Genomic DNA, 10,325 nt, shown 5'->3' on the forward strand with positions numbered 1-10,325 from the left:
TTCTTGCTATTCTTTGGAACTCTGCATTCAGATGCTTATATCTTTCCTTTTCTCCTTTGCTTTTCACTTCTCTTCCTTTCACAGCTATTTGTAAGGCCTCCCCAGACAGCCATTTTGCTTTTTTGCATTTCTTTTCCATGGACATGGTCTTCATCCCTGTCTCCTGTACAGTGTCACGAACCTCAGTCCATAGTTCGTCAGGCACTCTACCTATGAGATCTAGGCCCTTAAATGTATTTCTCACTTCCACTGTATAATTTTAAGGGATTTGATTTAGGTCATACCTGAATGGTCTAGTGCTTTTCCCTACTTTCTTCAATTTAAGTCTGAATTTGACAATAAGGAGTTCATGGTCTGGGCCACAGTCATTTCCTGGTCTTTTTTTTGCTGACTGTATAGAGCTTCCCCATCTTTGGCTGCAAAGAATATAATCCATCTGATTTCGGTGTTGACCATCTGGTGATGCCCATGTATAGAGTCTTCTCTTGTGTTGTTGGAAGAGGGTGTTTGTTATGACCAGTGCATTTTCTTGGCAAAACTCTATTAGTCTTTGCCCTGCTTCATTCCGTATTCCAAGGCCAAATTTGCCTGTTACTTCACGTGTTTCTTGACTTCCTACTTGTGCATTCCAGTCCCCTATAATGAAAAGGGCATCTTTTTTGGGTGTTAGTTCTAAAAGGTCTTGTAGGTCTTCATAGAACCGTTCAACTTGCGCTTCTTCATTGTTACTGTTTGGGGTATAGACTTGGATTACTGTGATATTTAATGGTTTGCCTTGGAAACGAACAGAGATCATTCTGTCATTTTTGAGATTGCATCCAAGTTCTGCATTTCGGACTCTTTTGTTGACCATGATGGCTACTCCATTTCTTCTGAGGGATTCCTGCCCGCAGTAGTAGATATAATGGTCATCTGAGTTAAATTCACCCATTCCAGTCCATTTCAGTTCGCTGATTCCTAGAATGTCGACATTCACTCTTGCCATCTCTTGTTTGATCACTTCCAGTTTGCCTTGATTCACGGACCTGACATTCCAGGTTACTATGCAATATTGCTCTTTACAGCATTGGACCTTGCTTCTATCACCAGTCACATCCACAGCTGGGTATTCTTTTTGCTTTGAGTCCATCCCTTCATTGTTTCTGGAGTTATTTCTCCACTGATCTCCAGTCGCATATTGGGCACCTACTGACCTAGGGAGTTACTCTTTCAGTATCCTATCATTTCGCCTTTTCATTCTGTTCATGGGGTTCTCAAGGCAAGAATACTGAAGTGGTTTGTTATTCCCTTCTCCAATGAACCACATTCTGTCAGGTATCTCCACCATGACCCGCCCGTATTGGGTTGCCCCACAGGCATGGCTTAATTTCATTGAGTTAGACAAGGCTGTGGTCCTAGTGTGATTAGATTGACTAGTTTTCTGTGAGTATGGTTTCAGTGTGTCTGCCCTCTGATGCCCTCTTGCAATACCAACCGTCTTACTTGGGTTCTCTTACCTTGCGCATGGGGTATCCGTCCTGACTGTTAAAAAGTTATGTGTAAATTCAAGAAGAAAGGCATTAGGAATTTCTTAGCAGAGAGTAATCCCAGTTTCCTGGAGATTTAATGAGATGTGGCTCACAGAAATTTCTGGCTCCATCTGCTGTTAATTGAAAAGTCGGTAACACTCTTGTTGTACTTCAGTGTGAATTTCCTGAATTTGAACCCAGCCATATTAAATATGAGCCTGACGGCTGTTGTCTTATCACTATCATGGTATTTATCAGACATGGAAATAGCTTCTTTTATATTGGCCTGGATGACAAGACTATGCATTCATTACATGGGAACAAGGCAACACCCACACTTTCATATCAGCCAAATTTTTGTTTGTGATGACATTCAGCTCATAATGGCACATGTAAAGATATTTGGTACCCAGATTACTCTCCAAGGTAGCAGGTCATTGCTATTGCATCTAATCCCTACTGTCTTGTTTTCTGCCTTTGGGATCCAGGCTCTGACTTGGGAATTCGGATCTTTGCTTTTCCGTGCTGACAATAAGAAGGCCATTGCCATCCAAAATTCAGACCGTTACACATAGTCCCTCTTTTTTTTTACAGGAAACTCCACTCAAGCTGGTTTCTCATGGCTGACCCCCACTCATCCTCCTGTCCAGGACCTGCAAACCTGCAGGTTCCTGTTACCACAACCAAAGCATGCCCAGGCAATTGGCAATGTCTTAAACAGGTCATCTAGCTCACAAAATTTCAGTGTTTCCTTGTTCCAATACAAACATTGTAAAGTCTACAGATTTCTCTTGAAATTCCACTTTACTCAAAAATTGATGGACTTTCAAGGGAGGTTTCAATACAACTCTCACAATTATTAGTAAGTACAGTAGCTGAAAAAGTCAGCATAGGGATAAAAGATTTGAGCAACAAAAGAAAAATATTAATCTAATTTACATAGAATCTACCTTCAGAACCCAGACAGTAAAACTGTACATCTCACAGGTTTTGATGTGTAATATTTTTATTGTTCTTTGGTCTTAAGCTTTTTTTTCAGCATATTTTCTCTTTTGACTAATAAATTCCCCAGAAGTAGGTTTGTAAACCAAGTATATGGAAATTTAAGCACTTATTTTTTTGTTATTAACTTTAGGTTAGTGATGCTATTGTCAGAGAATGTGAACAGAGTTTATAAGCTACCTGTTCATTGAAAACTATTGGGACTTTATGTCTTAGAACATAGCCATTTATATATTTGATTCTTATATGCTTGAGGAGCTCATGTACTTCCTAATTTTTAGATGTAGAATTTTATACAGACCCAAATAACTTATCTCAGGTTCATTGAGCTTTGCTTGACAAAATTATAATATATTTAAAGTGTAAAACATGATGATTTGATGTACATACATATTGTGAAAGTCTTCCCACAACTGAGTTGATTAACACGTACATCACCTCACATTTTGATCTTTTTATGTAAGAGAGCTAAGTTCTACTATCTTAGCGAATTTCAATTATGCAATACAGTATTCTCAACTCAAGTCACCATACACTGCCTTAGATCCTTAGACTTTATTTATCTTATAATTCAAAGGTTGTATCCTTTTACCAACTTCTAATTCCTCCATCCCGTAGTTACTGGTAACCACCGTTTTATACTCTGTTGCTAATAACTTTTGCTGTGAACTTGACTTTAAAAGAAAAATATTCCACATATGAGTAATACCATTCAGTATTTGTCTTGTTCTTGTCTGGCTGATTTAGCATAATGTTCTCTGTGCTTACCTATGCTGTCACAAATGGAAGGATTTTCTTCTTTTTAAAGGCTGAATATGTTCCATTATATGTATTTTGTTAAGATTTTTTTTTTAAAGTTTGCCCTTGTTAAGTGGAGCATGAGGTGAGCTGATGTTCAACAACAGACCAGGAGAGAAATTGAAATAGAAGTTTACTACTCACAGGTCCTGGAGGTATTTGGAAAGCCTAGAGGGACCACGAAGAAGGCAATGGCAACCCACTCCAGTACTCTTGCCTGGAAAATCCCATGGGTGGAGGAGCCTGGTAGGCTGCAGTCCATGGGGTGGCGAAGAGTTGGACACGACTGAGTAACCTCCCTTTCACTTTTCACTTTCATGCATTGGAGAAGGAAATGGCAGCCCACTCGAGTGTTCTTGCCTGAAGAATCCTAGGGACAGGGGAGCCTGGTGGGTTGCCGTCTATGGGGTCGCATAGAGTCAGACACGACTGAAGTGACTCAGCAGCAGAAGCCAGTATTCTTGCCTGGAGAATCCCAGGGACAGAGGAGCCTAGTGGACTGCCGTCTATGGGTTCGCACAGAGTTGGACAGGACTGAAGTGACTTAGCAGCAGCATCAGCAGCAGAGGGACCACATCAGGAGGTCAAGGTAGAGTGCAGACAGAGAGACAGATGTGGGGTACATGCCTTTATTAGGGTCTTTGGGTGGCATGCTTTGGGGTTCCCAGGTTAAGGCTAACTGGGCAATTAGAACCAAAAGAGTGGGAGTCTGGAAAGCCCCTCTAGGGTCATATTAAGGGGAAAACTAGAGGAAGGTTTTTCCAGTAGTCATGTACGGATGTGAAAGCTGGATGATAAAAAAGGCTGAATGCTGAAGAATTGATACTTTCTAACTGTGATGTTGGAGAAGACTCTTGAGAGTCCCTTGGATTGCAAGGAGATCAAACCAGTCAATCTTAAAGGAAATCATCTTGAATATTCATTGGAAGGACTGATGCTGAAGTTGAATCTCAAATATTTTGGTCACCTGATGCAAAGAGCTGACTCACTGGAAAAGACCCTGATGCTGGGAAAGATTGAAGGCACTAGGAGAAGCGGGTGACAGAGGATGAGATGGTTGAATGGCATCACCGACTCAATGGACATGAGTTTGAGCAAACTCCAGGAGATAGTGAAGGACAGGGAAGCCTGGCGTGCTGTAGTCCACCGGGTGGCAAAGAGTCGGACATGACTGAGTGACTGAACAACAACAAAGAGGAAGGCACTGGGAAGCAAGCAAACAGAACTGTTGATCCCAGGCATTGCTGGAGAAGTCATATTAGGAATTTATATATGACTCCATGGGCTGCAAATCAGGACATGTGCTTTCATGGGTTTAAGGTTACTGCAGGCCCTGTGGTCAAACAAAATTTAGATTTTCATTTTCTTGATGATGTCAGGTTGAGGAACTTTTAAAATACCTGTTTTCTTTGGAAAAATGTATATTCAGGTTCTTTGCCTATTTTTTATTGGTTGTTATTTTTGCTTATGAGTTGTATGAGTTCTTTGTATATTTTGGATAATAACTTCTTATTAAATATATCCTTTGCAAACGTTTTCTCCCATTCCATAGGCTGTATGTTCATTTAGTTGATGGTTTCATTTGCTACTTAGCAGCTTTTTAGTTGATGTAGTCCCAGTTGTTTATTTTTGCTTTTGTTGCCTTTGCTTTTGGTACCATTGGTGTTATTCAGTGACTAAGTTGTGTCCAACTCTTTGCAACCCCGTGAGCTGCAGCATACCAGGTTTCCCTGTCCTTCACTATCTCTCAGAGTTTGCTCAGATCATGTCCATTGAGTTGGTGATGCTATCTCATCCTCTGCTGCCCTCTTCTCCTTTTGTTTTCAATCTTTCCCAGCATCAGAATCTTTTTCAGTGAGTTAGCTCTTCACATTAGGTGGCCAAAGTATTGGAGCTTTAGCTTCAGCATCAGTCCTTCCAGTGAATATACCAGATGAATTTCCTTTAGAATTGACTGGTTTGATCTCCCTGCTGTCCAAGGGATTCTCAAGAGTCTTCTCAAGCACCACAATTCAAAGACATCAATTCTTCAGTGGTCAGGCTTCTTTAATGGTCCAACTCTCACATGTATACATGACTACTGGAAAAACCATAGCTTTGACAATATGGGCCTTTGTTGGCAAAGTGATGTCTCTGCTTTTTAATACACTGTCTAGATTTGCCATAGCATTCCTTTCAAGGAGTAAGAGTCTTTTAAATTCATGGCTATAGTCACTGTCCTCATTGATTGGCAGCCCAAGAAAATAAAATCTGTCACTGCTTCCACTTTTTCCCTAATCTATCTGACATGAAGTGATGGCAGCAGATTCTGTGATCTTAATTTTTTGAATGTTGAGTTTTTAGCCTGTTTTTTCACTCTCTTCTTTCACCCTCATCAAGAAGCTCTTTATTTCCTCCTCGCTTTCTGCCATTAGAGTGATATCATCCACATATCTGAAGTTAGTGATATTTTTACCAGCAATATATTAAAAGAAATTATTGCCAATACCAATGTTAAGGTGCTTATCCCTGTTTTATTCTGTGGTTTTAATAGTTTTAGGTCTTACATCCAAATTTTTAATCAATTTTGAGTTGATTTTTATGTGCAGTGTAATATAGAAACCTAGTTTCATTCTTTAGCATGTAGATATCCCAGCACCATTTATTGAAGAGACTATCCTTTCCCATCGTATATTCTTGGTGCCTACATCAAAAATTAATTAACCATATATGCATGAGATTACTACTGGGATTTCTATTCTATTCCACTGATCTATGTGTCTATTTTTAGGCCAATGCCACACTGTTTTGATTACTAAAACTTTGTAATGTAGTTTGAAGTCAGGAAGTGTGATGACTCCAGCTTTGTTCTTTCTCAAGTTTGCTTTGACTACTCAAAGTGTTTTGTGGCTTTACATAAATTTTAGGATTGTTTGTTGTATTCCTATGAAAATTCCAATGAAATTTTGATAGGGATTTCACAGGATCTATTGACTATTTTGGGTAGCATGGATATTTTAACATTAATAATTCTTCCAATCTATGAATATGGATTATCATCCTATTTATTTCTGTCTTAAATTCCTTTCATCAATGTCATAATTTTTTTCACAATTCCACAATTGAGATTTTTTAATGTAAATATTATAAAAGTGATTCATACAATAAAAATACAGACTCATAATAGGTAATATAAGATGGAAAGTAAAAATCCTCCTTTCCATTCCTTTAATCTTCTAGCATCACAACTATAAACACAACAGTTTCTTTAAAATATTCTTTAAAATATATTGGAATATATATATTCTAACAAGTCACAAGGCTTGGTTTCTTCTGTATTGGTTTGTTTTACATAGTGTTGAGATAGATTTTAAAATATTAAGTATCATTACTTTTAGAGTAGTAATGAAAGAATTTTATAATAAATTATAGTTAACGTTGGGTTGCCAAAAAGTCCTATTTTCTTCACATTTTATGTTTTCTCTTCCTCATTAAAATTATATTGCTCAAAATATATCTGACTCCTATTCATCACCAAGATTCTATAGTCTTGTCTTGCAAGTGCAATACATATATAATTCAGCTCAGTTCAGTTCAGTCGCTCAGTCATATTCGACTCTTTGCTACCCCATGAATCGCAGCACGCCAGGCCTCCCTGTCCATCACCAACTCCCAGAGTTCACTCAAACTCATGTCCATCGAGTCGGTGACGCCATCCAGCCATCTCATCCTCTGTCATTTCCTTCTCCTTATGCCCCCAATCCCTCCCAGCATCAGAGTCTTTTCCAATGAGTCAGCTCCTTGCATGAGGTGGCCAAAGTACTGGACCTTCAGCTTTAGCATCATTCCCTCCAAAGAACAGCCAGGGCTGATCTCCTTTAGGATGGACTGGTTGGATCTCCTTGCAGTCCAAGGGACTCTCAAGAGTCTTCTCCAACACCACAGTTCAAAAGCATCAATTCTTCAGTGCTAAGCTTTCTTCACAGTCTGATTCTCCCATCGATACATGACCACTGGAAAAACCATAGCCTTAACTAGATGGAACTTTGGTGGCAAAGTAATGTCTCTGCTTTTCAATATGCTATCTACGTTGGTCATAACTTTCCTTCCAAGGAGTAAGCGTCTTTTAATTTCATGGCTGCAGTCACCATCCGCAGTGATTTTGGAGCCCAAAAAAATAAAGTCTGACACTGTTTCCACTGTTTCCCCATCTATTTGCCATGAAGTGATGGGACCAAATGCCATGATCTTCGTTTTCTGAATGTTGAGCTTTAAGCCAACTTTTTCACTCTCCACTTTCACTTTCATCAAGAGGCTTCTTAGTTCCCCTTCACTTTCTGCCATAAGGGTGGTGTCATCTGCACATCTGAGGTTATTGAGATTTCTCCTAGCAATCTTGATTCCAGCTTGTGCTTCTTCCAGTCCAGCGTTTCTCATGATGTACTCTGCATAGAAGTTAAATAAGCAGGGTGACAATATACAGCCATGATGTACTCCTTTTCCTATTTGGAGCCAGTCTGTTGTTCCATGTTCAGTTCGAACTGTTGCTTCTTGACCTACATATAGGTTTCTCAAGAGGCAGGTCAGGTGGTCTGGTATTCCCATTTCTTTCAGGATTTTCCACAGTTTATTGTGATCCACACAGTCAAAGGCTTTGGCATAGTCAATAAAGCAGAAATAGATGTTTTTCTGGAACTCTCTTGCTTTTTCCATGATCCAGCAGATGTTGGCAATTTGATCTCCGGTTCCTCTGCCTTTTCTAAAACCAGCTTGAACATCTGGAAGTTCACGGTTCACATATTGCTGAAGCCTGGCTTGGAGAATTTTGAGCATTACTTTAGTAGCATGTGAGATGAGTGCAATTGTGCGGTAGTTTGAGCATTCTTTGGCATTGCGTTTCTTTGGGATTGGAATGAAAACTGACCTTTTCCAGTCCTGTGGCCACTGCTGGGTTTTCCAAATTTCCTGGCATATTGAGTGCAGCACTATCACAGCATCATCTTCCAGGATTTGAAGTAGCTCAACTGGAATTCCATCACCTCCACTAACTTTGTTCATAGTGATGCTTTCTAAGGCCCACTTGACTTCACATTCCAGAATGTCTGGCTCTAGGTGAGTGATCATACCATCGTGATTATCTGGGTCATGAAGATCTTTTTTGTATAGTTCTTCTGTGTATTCCTGCCACCTCTTCTTAATATCTTCTGCTTCTGTTAGGTCCATACAACTTCTGTCCTTTATCGAGCCCATCTTTGCATGAAATGCTCCCTTGGTATCTCTCATTTTCTTGAAGAGATCTCTAGTCTTTCATATATATATGTATATATATTATGTATGTTATCATATATATATTATGTATGTTATTAACTGCTTAATTATATATATATATACGGAGCTTGAGCACAAATAAAGCCCACAATGGACATCTGTGTAATGTATATACTAACAGGTTGATTTTGTCATTGTTACATTTGACAGCAAGAAAAAATTAATTTGTTTCTGTTCATTGCTGTGATTAAACCAAGAGTTGGTTTTCTTTCAGCTTCAAAGAGTGGATATTCTGAATGCTTTTTATTTGCAGCATGTGATGGAATAAATTTCCAAGAACATGGTAATACTGTACCCTTAATTAGAAATTTGGCAAAACTCAAAATTATACCACCCAGTATTAAACTACTAAGGAGGATTAGGTAAGAAGCAATTACTCAAATATAAAAGGCTAAAGTGTCCATTCTTTAAGATGCTACTTCTACATTTGCCTGAACTATGTAAAGTGATATGAAGAGGCCAATAGATGTCAGCAGATTATATGTTACTTTTTTCCAGTCTTTGATAAGTGATTTGTTTTTTTAAGTTCATTTGACATAGTGTGAACACTAGCCATGAGTACTGTGATATACCACAAGGTAGAGATTATTTTTTTCTCTGTTGGCATTTAGTAAACCAACCCCTGTGCCATACAAAATTAATCTCTTCAATGGGGTAAAATCAAGACTAGTTGGTATAATACAGTAATGTTGATGGCCACAATCAAGAGTTTATTTAGGGGAAAAATAATCAAGAGCTGTGATGCTATAAATTTCACAACTATTAAGGTAAAGGAAATGTTCCATTGAACTCCATACTCAGTTAAATGTTACTGAGATTCTACAGATCTTATAATAATTAATCATCCCATTCCTAGGAAGACTAATGGCCATAGTACAGTGACTTCATAAAATAAAATCTGGACCCTTTGTATATTTTCTTCTAATCTTTGGAGAAATCATTGCAGTCCTCAAAAGAAATCTTCCTATTTGAAAATCCATTGCTCCTATTCCATAGACACCAATTTTGGGAAGTCTTCTAGGAAAACATGGGAAGTCTACAGCCAAAATGGCAACAGCAGTAAATGCACTGTCAATTACATGAAAACAAGAGATGCCTGGAATGTATTCTGAGTCCAGACTGACTTTCAAGAATTTTTCAAGAATTTTCCAGACAAGCATTCTGACATATCAAATTTTCTTGCAGTATATTTTATAGAACAGCTCGGCCCCAAAGATAATTACAAGATGCTCAAGGAGAACAAATGTAGAGAAAGTGGTCAAAATTGTTACCAGGGGAACTATCAAGAAAGCAAAGTCAATGAAGAATCAAGGTCTCCAAGTGTGTGAGGAAAAAGATAAGTGCTGTGAGAAAATGATCCCGAGCCCTCTGCACAGGATAAGGAGTGTAGGCAAACCCAAGCCCTCAATGATTTCCAGCATGCTTGTTCCATTGTGGTCACTGACAAAAGATTCCTTCATCTGCTTTTGAGAATTTTTCTTCTTCTCCAGGGTTTCAAAATACTTTGTCCACCAGAGAGCCCCCAATTCTGGATCCTCATGTCCCTGATGAGTCAGGGATGCCCTGCGCTGAATGTGTGCTCTGCCCCAGGAGAGGAGCTGTGGGTTCTGGCCACTTAGCCAGAGTGTCAGTTCATGGCTCAAGTGTCTCATGGGTCTTAATATACTGATCTTTTACCCCCTTGGTTAATTTATTCCCAAGTGTTTTATT

General features: G+C 39.0%; 2 pseudogenes; both read right to left on the reverse strand.

Moving 5' to 3' along the window:
* Positions 1 to 1,617: 1,617 nt before the first annotated feature.
* Positions 1,618 to 2,146, reverse strand: LOC147376758 (deoxycytidylate deaminase pseudogene; annotated as a pseudogene).
* Positions 2,147 to 3,983: 1,837 nt separating this feature from the next.
* Positions 3,984 to 10,081, reverse strand: LOC147376759 (glucosaminyl-phosphatidylinositol-acyltransferase PIGW-like; annotated as a pseudogene).
* Between the last annotated feature and the right edge of the window lie 244 nt (positions 10,082 to 10,325).

This window comes from Bos grunniens, chromosome 3, assembly GCF_055505025.1.
Source record: "Bos grunniens cultivar Pamir isolate PY7600 chromosome 3, Bosgru_T2T1.0, whole genome shotgun sequence".
Classification (NCBI taxonomy): Eukaryota; Metazoa; Chordata; class Mammalia; order Artiodactyla; family Bovidae; genus Bos; species Bos grunniens.